Below are 10223 nucleotides of genomic sequence, written 5' to 3'. Positions count from 1 at the left end.
ATCAACAAGTGTCATACCAGATTCATCTATTTTGACACCACTCTTATTGTCTATCCACTTACATTTGAAGAGTGCAACGGAAAACTTAGTGTAATCAACTTCAAATATCTCTTCAATTCTACCATAGTATCTCATGGAACCAACTATAGGATTTTGATCTTTGGATGTGGAAAACTGTAGCGACTCAGCTTCTAGACTGACGCCACTATTTTGTACTGTGCTTTTGTCATCCAAAGTTTTCGTATAGAATGTGCAATTATTAATTTCGTATCCTGTACAACATACAACATCAAACTTCAAGCCATTTGCTAACCAGAACAAAGTCTCAGAGGACCGTGATTCTTTCGAAACTTCAGATTTGAACCAGGACAAGAATGTTCTGTTATGCTCCATCAACTGCCATTTCTCTGATTGTCGTGGATACTTGTCCCTTACAACGGCTTTGTGAGCTTCCAAAAATGGGATCACTTCATCTGTGTTGTTTAATACGTATAGATGTGCTTGCATCAATTCTTCACGACTTGTCGTCACCACATTCACACCTCGGATGCTTTTACTTGTAGAATATCTACTTAACCATGATGTCCGAGGGATTCCTATCGGATTTGCTTTAGTCATATACTCAGAGCAAAACTCAATACTTTCTTCAGCAATATATCTTTCAATCATCGAACCTTCTGGACGATATTGATTTTTGACGTACCCTTTCAAAATCTTCATATAACGCTCAATAAGGTACATCCATCTTAAGTATACTGGTCAACACAACTTTATTTCTCTGACCAAATGAACAAGTAAATGCACCATGATGTCAAAAAAGGATGGAGGGAAAAACATTTCTAGTTGACACAAGATGATGATAATTTCGCTTTGAAGTTCATCTAACTTTGTAGGATCAATGACTTTACTACAAATTGACGAGAAAAATGAGCACAATCGAGTTATGGTCAGCCTAACTTTTTTGGGCAAAATTCCACGAATTGCCACTGGTAACAACTGTTGCATTAAGACGTGGCAATCGTGAGACTTCAGTCCAACAAGCTTTAAGTCCTGCATTGACACTAAGCTCTTGATATTTGAAGAATATCCTTGTAGTACCTTGATACTCTTTAAACAAAGACAAAAACTTATCTTCTCTTGTTTGGACATTGTGTAACATGCAGGGGGCAAATAAGTACGTTTACCAATCTCTCTTGGTGCCAACTCTTCTCGGATTTTCATGTCAACCAAATCCAAACGCGCATTCACTCCATCTTTTGTTTTTCCTTGGATGTTTAGTAGTGTACCAATCAAGCTATCACAAACATTTTTCTCAACATGCATGACATCTATGCAATGTCTAACATATAACTTTGACCAATATGGAAGATCAAAGAATATTGATTTCTTCTTCCAAGGGGTCGCTACAGAAGACTTCTTCGACGTTTTCCCAAATATATGATGTACTTTATTAACTTTCTCAGCAACTTCAAGTCCAGTAAGTGGAATGGGTGCATTGTCTTTCTCTTGTTCTCCATTGAATGCTTTCTTTAACCTTCGATGTGGATGATTAGATTGTAAAAATCGCCGATGACGCATATACACTGTCTTCCTTCCGTGTTTTAATTGTTGAGCTGTAGTGTTTTCTTCACATATAGGGCATCCTTTATGACCCTTCACACTGTACCCCGACAAATTACCATAAGCTGGGAAGTCATTAATGGTGCAAAATAACATGGCATGCATCATGAAAGTTTCTGAAGCAAAGGCATCAAATATTTCAACCCCATCAACCCACAACAACTTCAAGTCTTCAACTAGTGGCCTTAGATAAACATCGATGTCATTTCCAGGCTGCTTTGGACCAGATATCAACATTGACAACATCATGTACTTTCTTTTCATGCACAATCCAGGAGATAAGTTGTAAATTATCAGTATAACGGGCCAACAACTGTGATTGGTACTTAAATTACCAAATGGATTCATTCCATCAGTACCTAAGCCAAACCTAGGATTTCTACATTCTTCACCAAATTGGGGGAATTCTTGATCAATAATTTTCCATTGCTTTGAATCAGCCGGATGACGAAGCATCCCATCATTTGTTCTCTCATCTGCATGCCATCTTAGGTTTTTAGCGTCTTTTGGATTCGCAAACAAACGCTTAAGTCTGGCAACTAGTGGAAGGTACCAAACTACTTTCAAAGCAGAACCATTCTTTTCTGTGATGCCACCTTCTTCACCGTTTTTCGACTTGTATCGTGATAACCCACATTTTGGACACTTTATCAAAACTTCATTCTCATTCCTATATAATATACAATCATTCGGACATGCATGTATCCGTTTATATTCCATACCCATCGGACAAAGAATTTTTTTGGCATCATAATTACGATTGGGTAATGTATTTCCATCTGGCAGCATTTCATTCAACAACGACAACAATTCTGTAAAACTCTTATCACTCCATCCATTGCTCGCCTTTAAGTTCATCAGCCTTAATACCGCTGACAACCGTGTGAACTTAGTTGAACCCGCATACAAAGGAGTCTCCGCATCAGTGGACATCGTTTCATACACATGCGCTTGGGCAAAAGCTTCTGCGCCAACATCGCGGATCATGTCCTCTAAGTTGTCTTCTTCTGCTTGACCTTCCATATCCATTGTGGAATCATAAACATTTTCAGTTGGAGAGACAGTTGGAAAGTCTGTTAATTCGTCGTGCCATATCCATGTTGTATAACTTCGTATGAAACCATCACAGATAAGATGTTCCCTAATATCAGTTGCGTTCAACTTCCTCCCATTCAAACAGTTCACACAAGGACATCTGAACTTGACTTCATCATCACCACTTGTACTCGCATTACGTTGCGCAAACTCTATAAAGTCTTCTACCCCTCTCTCGTACTCAGTGCTGATGCGTGGTAAATTAATCCACCCTCTATCCGTACGCATGTTTACTGAAATTGTTTACACAATTTCAATAATCTTGAATGATCACTTTGATCGTGTTTGTATTCAAGGTGTGACCCTATCCCATTCAAGAAGATTCACTTTTTTTAGTTTATTAAACATATCAATTTTAAACAACATATCTTAATCTTCACGAAATTTTGCCAGCATTTTGCATTGGTCTTCAGGTTACACGAAATGAAAGTGATTATAAATCACAATCAAATATGCACCCGAAGATCAATACAAAACACAACTGCAAAATTTCATGAAATTTAAGACATGTATATTAAAATTGATATGTTATAATAAACTATGAAAAAAGTTATTACTCTTCTTAAACTGTCCAACCGGACAATTCAAGATTCAATACTTATAAATTATTATTACTATCTCCTTTCTATTCATTTTTAAAAAGTACATTTGTTCAGAAAAATCTGGAGATAGTTAATAATTTTTGTATTCAATCTCAAACGGGAATCTAAGGCTAATTCAAAACGAGAATATATCCAAACAAACTAATATTTACATATGCAACATACATCAAGTAAAAGGAAGCAAAGGACCATTAAAACCACCACAGACAGATATCAATCAAATATATATATATATATATATATATACACGTGTTGGCCTAAAGTCAAGTGCTTCATGACTCAAAACACAAGTTATGGCCGACATCTAGGTCAAGTGAATCTAATAACTTGGGTTTCTCTACTATCTTTTTATTTTAAGTCTTCCAAAAGTAATTGATAGGTTTTTAGAAAATGTTTTAGAATGGACTTTATTGTTCAATTAAAGAATTAAATAAGTAAATTTATTATTTCAATTTATTATTGTCTCAAGATTAAGTTTTTTTAGATGTTTTCAATTTTCGTGTTAGCTTTCTAGTTTAGAGATGTTTACTTTTTAACTCAATAACCATTATAGTTAAGATATTTTGGGTTATGAGTTGAATCTCAAGTATGGACTAAAAAATGTATACATTTTTTTCCATTAGAATTCCACTAAACTGGTATCATGTCAAACCATTACAATTCCATTACAATTCCACTAAACACCTTTTACAATTTGAGCAAAATCTAAGCTACCAAAGTCATGATTTTCTTCCAATTAACTCGTGCATTGGGACCTTTTCTTGTTTGTCTCGGATCACACACGCATACACATTGTTACAACATACACTTACATCATCGTTTCCTATTCATTCCAACACTCTTACAGCAGATAACAACAGTTTCAGAGTGGGAAGCTTATAACGAATCCAAGCAAAAAGCAACAAGCAACAAGCAGACATTTCTTTCTTTGTTCAAACGAATATCAATCGCCACAGACAAACTCTATGAAAACGCTTTTAAAAACTTACCGTGGTGGGAACGATGGCGAAAGCAGCGCTTGGAGAGAATACTCCTGTAGTTCGTGCAAGAAATAGCCACCCGACTTGGACAACGCTTCGTCGGAGACAATGGAGGCACGGCGGCACGACGGCGGACGCACAGAGAAGACAACAATCGCGCCTTGGTGGTGGAGGCTCGCCCAGAAACGGTGGTCGTCACGGAGAAGAGAACGCACGGAGAAGACAACAATCGCGCCTTGGTGATGGAGGCTCGCCCAGAAACGGTGGTCGTCACGGAGAAGAGAAAGCACAAGGAGGTGTTGAAGAAGAAACCGTAAACCCTTCTGTTTTACGGTAAAAAAGTAACCAATACTGCCTCGGTTTTACGAATAACCGAGGCCTAAACAGGTTAAATTAGGGTTTCGACATCGGTTCGGGGATAACCGAAGCAATATATGTGGACAAAATGCATTGACACAGACATTTGTCAGATGAAAAGTCTGAACGCACACGTTTACGCTTCGGTTCACTGTTGTAACCGAGGTCATATGGGCTTTCAGTCTCGGTTCTGTGTGGACCCGAGGCAATATCCTCTTCACGAAAAGCAGTCAGTCTGACTACTTGCAGAGGTGGTTGAGTGGCAGAGATGTTTATGCCTCGGGTGACGCAGTGAACCGAGGTAGCATCTGTTTTAGGCACCGGTTCCCCAACAACCGAGGCATATAACTTCCCATTAATTACCAAAAAGCCACCGCATTTTTATATGCTTCGGTTTTTGGAAAACCGAGGCGTATTGGCCGCCTTTAAAAGTTGTTTTTTACTAGTGAGTTATGATTAAATAGGCTAATTCCACTATTTTTCCAAGATAAACTCAACATTGGTTATTCATGAATACTTGTTCAATTGATTATTGTTTAAGTTTCAAATTAATTAAAGTACATTCTCAATTAATTTGAGGGCGATCATGCATTTAACCAAAGTAAATTCTCAATCAAATTCAAAACCTTTCTAGATTATTCACAATAAATTCAATCAAAGTACATTTTCAATTAAATTCTATTGTGTTTAATCATGTCTATTCTTATATCTCCTAACCAAGTTAAAAGTTAATCAATCAAAGTAAATTCTCAATTGATTATAGTTGAAATTATTACTACCAATCAAATTACATTCTCAATTGATAGTAAAAACTATTTAATCATATGAAAGTTCCTAAATTAAATCAAAGTAGATTCTCAATTAAACCTAGAAACCCTAGAACTCATATAATCCATATGCATGTAGATTCAAACACATTATGATGCAAAAATCTTTACTTTTAACAAGATAGAGAGATGAAAGACATAGAGAGAAAAAAACTTAATTCAATAATCAAAATAAACAATTGCATTAACTCAACCTAACCTCAGAAATTATAATGGAATTACAGTAGAATAGCCCTAGATGCTTAACTCTCCATGGAGTTGAATACAAGATGAAATAAGAGAGAGAAGTAGTGAATGAATGAATTGAAGTCCCCCCTAGGTCTCTTTATATAGGGCTTGATTGGGCTTGGATTCTGAATATTCAGTTGACAAAATCTTTTATCTTATATCTTCCAAATAACTAAAAGATTTAGATAATTATAACATTATTTGGAAGATATTTTCTGTTGATATTCCCAAATTAAATTAATTCAACAACTGAATTTTATCTTTTAGCTTTTCTGACTTTCCAAAATTGCACAAATGCCCTGAAATTTCTTCTATCTGCACTTTAGCCCCTTCTAAATTTCCCAAAATTGCACCAAAAGTTCCTATTTGACTAGACTTTGACCAGAGAAGGCTTGTTGACCAGCTTAGACTCATATGTTCATGGCATATGGGAGCTCGCCACGTGTCAACCCCTCACCCAAAATTAGGGTTTTACAGATTGGGGGAAAAGGCTTGCCCCTGCGCTTGTGCCGCGAAAGGGAAAACAGTGGCTAATGCGATTTCTAGATCTCTGCATTTTTTGGTTTGATTCTTGCAGGTTTCTTGAAGTTGACGCGCCAACTTGCACAACAAGGTGGAATCACAATTTGCGATTGGTGTGTGAGCAGAAGAGGTGGTAGTGGTTTGTTGGGTTGTGCAGGTGGTTCGCGAGGATGGTGGTGAAGCAGTGCTCATGGAGGTCTCACTTTGGTGTTGACGGCGCGATTCTGGGTTTCTATGTGATTGGGTTTCTCTTCTTGTAGGTGCTTGCGGTGGAGAATCCATGGTGTGCGGCTTTGGGTGTCGAAAGCAGCGGCGATTTCGTGATGTTGATGGTGGACTTCACGATGAAGAAGAAAGGTTGCACGATGAGGATGGTTGCAACGGCTTGACGGTGGTGTTAAGGTTGGTAGTGGAGCGGCGCGGTGGCAGTTGACGGCTAGGGTTGGGATTTGTGGTTTCTCTGTTAGAGAATATGATGACGTGGCAAGGGAGGTGATGTGGCGGCATGTGGTTGGCTAGATCTGTGTGGGAAGGATTTGGACACGTGGCATGATCTGGTGGAGTCTAGTTTAAGAGGGGTAGGAGTAGGAAACTTAGGGAGGTGTAGGAGAAATGGCTTAGTGTTTAGGCTTGGTTGTTGACCTGTTTCAGAAATAGGAGTGTATGTAGGGATTGTAGGGGGTTCAAGGATAAAGTCTGCCATTTTAGCCCATTTGTATATTATTTTGCAAATAAAATCTAATTTTGAGTCTTGAATTGCCATTTGGACCAATATAACTTATATTCTCAGCTGCACAAATAAACATTAGAACATCCAAAAATAATTTATGCGCTAAAACTCACTTTTTACGTCTTTTTAATTCCCAAACCCAACAATTCCAATCATCACAAATTTACTTAAAATCAATCATTTAAGCACAAATATCTCATCAAAAATTTGAATTTTAAAGCATAAATAAGGGCATAAATATTCACTCATCACTTGGTAACCCTAACAACATAATCATCCATATAATTCAATCACTTTTGTTTTCTCTTTGTCCAATTGATCAATACATGCATTCATATTTACTTTTTCGTAATTGCATTTAAATTTCCAAAAATTTGTTTTGTTTCAAATCTTATTTAATCAAGAAACCACACAACTATGTAGGCCGTGAGTCCTTTGGGAAACGATACGTGGTCTTACCATTTTATTATTACTTGATACAATTCGGTCTTGTCAAGAGTTAACAAGTTTTTGGCGTCGTTGTCGGGGACTCATGGTTTAACTTTTCTAGTTGTGTGATTATTTGATGGACGAACGCTGGAGGAGAGGCCGACGACGCGACGCGAACTCCTTCGAAGCTTCCTCCAGATGTGAACGCAGCGGAGAAAAACAAAAACTCGAAGAAGAACAAGAAAAATAGATGGTTAAATTCGATAGAAACCCTAGAAATGGAAGGAAACCCAATATTAACCGATTAATCGGTTCAAAATGAAGATTGAACGGTGGAAAATGGATTGAATCGGGAAACAAAGTTTGATCGGTGGAAATTGTGGAAAATATTGTTTCAATCGGTGAAATCGAAGGAAACCTAAGGAAGAGGTGTTTTACTCGAAAAATAGAGAGGAAGCAGAGATCTGGAGATGAGATGAATGAAGCTAGGGTTTGTAGCGAGATTACCTTAAGGTGGAAGTTGGGGTTGAAACGAGAAATGGAATCTCGCGAGGCTTCGATAGGCAGGGGACGCGAAGGAGTATGGTTCTGTGAAGAGAAATGTGTTGCGCAAATGAAGAATCCTCTCTGATGCGCGAGAGATTCAATGCAAATGAAGGAGGTGGCAATGAAAGGAAGGTGTGGCGAGGCTTTGCGCGATAGAAAGGAAGACGCGTGGCTAAGGAGCGCGGACGAGCAGATTGAAGTAACGGTGATGATGTGTGATGAGAGAGAAGCACGGTGGAAAGGAAGTGAAAGTGAGAGAGGTGCTTGGAAGGTGGCTAGAGGGAGTCTTTGGACTCTCTAGCCTGACTTTCAAGTAAAACAATATTCACCGAGTTCAAAGACTCCCTCTAGCCACCTTCCAAGCACCACTCTCACTTCCATTTTCCAATTACCACCGTGCTTCTCTCTCACGTCACCATTGTTCCAATCTGTTTCATGCCAGTGGCTTCAACACTCTACAGCCACGCGTCAACCTTTCTTTTGCACACACCATCACCACATTTCATTCTCACGTCTTCTTCCACAACGAAACAGATCTTCATTTCTCTCCATTTCAGTTTCTCGCGTCTCCCACTCCAAATCAGGTTTTTCTTCTTCACAGATCTATATTTTCTCCCACCACTTCTTCCTCGTTTCATCCATTTTCGTTCACAGTACATCATCTTCACCGAACAGTGCTTCGTTCTATGGCCTCCCCTAGGTTTTCCTTTTTCTTTCATCATTTTCTCTGATTTTAGCCGATTAAAATCACTCTTGATCCGTTCCAAACCTTTTCCACCGTTCAATCTTGATTTTGAACCGATTAATTGGTTCATTTTGAGTTTTCCCTCTTTTCTAGGGTTCGTTCATGATTTTAGAGTTTTCTGCAATTCAATTTCGATTTGCTCAGTTTCCTATGAGTCAGCTCTCAATCTAGAGCTTCGTTTCCATTCCGCTGCGTCTTCACTCGTCGGAGAGAGCTTCGAGGAGGTCCGGTTCGTGTTCGCGCATCTTCAATCGATCTCTCCTCGGGCGTTCGTCCATCATTATTTATTAGCTTTGACTTGATTTTTGAATTTTTATCTTTTTGTTTTTATGTTTTTGTTTTTATCTTTATATCTTTTTGTTTTTATCTTTTGATTTTAGTTTTTTCTTTTCTATCTTCTATCTTTATATCTTCTATCTTTCTAATTTTCTAAATTTTTCTTTTTATCTTTTTAGTTTATCTTTTCTATTTTTTGTGCTAGCAATTGTTTCTAGGGACTTGTTTTCTTGTGTATGCATGATACAATTCGAACTAGGAGCAAGATAACTTCGGAACCTCTTCTTGAAGGTTTGGAAGAAAGTATAAGGAGGAGGAGAGTTCGAACTTCAAGATAATTATTCCCTCCTCAAGGGTCTAACCAAAGCGCTGAAGATATGGCTGAGGAGAACAATGGTAGACGGACTCTTGCGGATTACACCACAGTTGTTGGCCCTCAACATTTTAACAGTAAAGCAAGGCCAAGGGTCAATGCCGCAAACATGGAGGTGAAAATTGTAACACCCCAAAATTTTAGTTAAATTTTTTTTTAAACATCTCACACACAAATTATTTCATTAATAATAAAAACATCGTACAATATTACAATCATCCATTTACGAGTAGCATAGTTCACACTAGAAATACAATAATTTTTTAAACATCATTACAACACTCCTAAGTTTATTTAATTATTTCTTTAAACTACTCTTCATTTTTCTGCTGCTTCCTCCTTCACTTGTATTGGTTCGAACGTCGTTCCGGCATCTGCTCCCATATAACATAAACGTTATACGATCATCGCAAAAATAAGATTTTCCGACACAAACAAACAAGTAAGGGTGAGCTACCATTCAAAATTCAAAGAAAAGCATTACACTATCATTATACGTAACACATTCACCATAAATTCTTATAAGATGCAATTATCATACTAGACTCTATTATCCGGATATAATGTTGATGGAAGTCTCGGGTGGTTATGCACTTGTGGTGACATCTACAACACAGTTATGGCCAAAAATATAATATATCACATCACCCACAAGGTTAGTCCATTAATGTCTATGAACATAGACTAGGACCTCCTACTACTCTCACCACATAATACATCCTTCTCTAATTGAGACTGGACAATTATTAGAATTTTAGAATAACCACCAACAACAGGACCCTCAACATCAACATATACACTAATACCATGCCATTATAAAGTCTCTCCCCGAGACTCATACTATATTTCAAATGCATAATGTCATATCAAACATTATCAAATACATTGATAAT

The sequence above is a fragment of the Vigna umbellata genome, chromosome 5, assembly GCF_029865625.1.
Source record: "Vigna umbellata cultivar VRB3 chromosome 5, Vumbellata_1.0, whole genome shotgun sequence".
In the NCBI taxonomy this organism is placed as follows: Eukaryota; Viridiplantae; Streptophyta; class Magnoliopsida; order Fabales; family Fabaceae; genus Vigna; species Vigna umbellata.
This window is presented reverse-complemented; position numbering follows the sequence as displayed.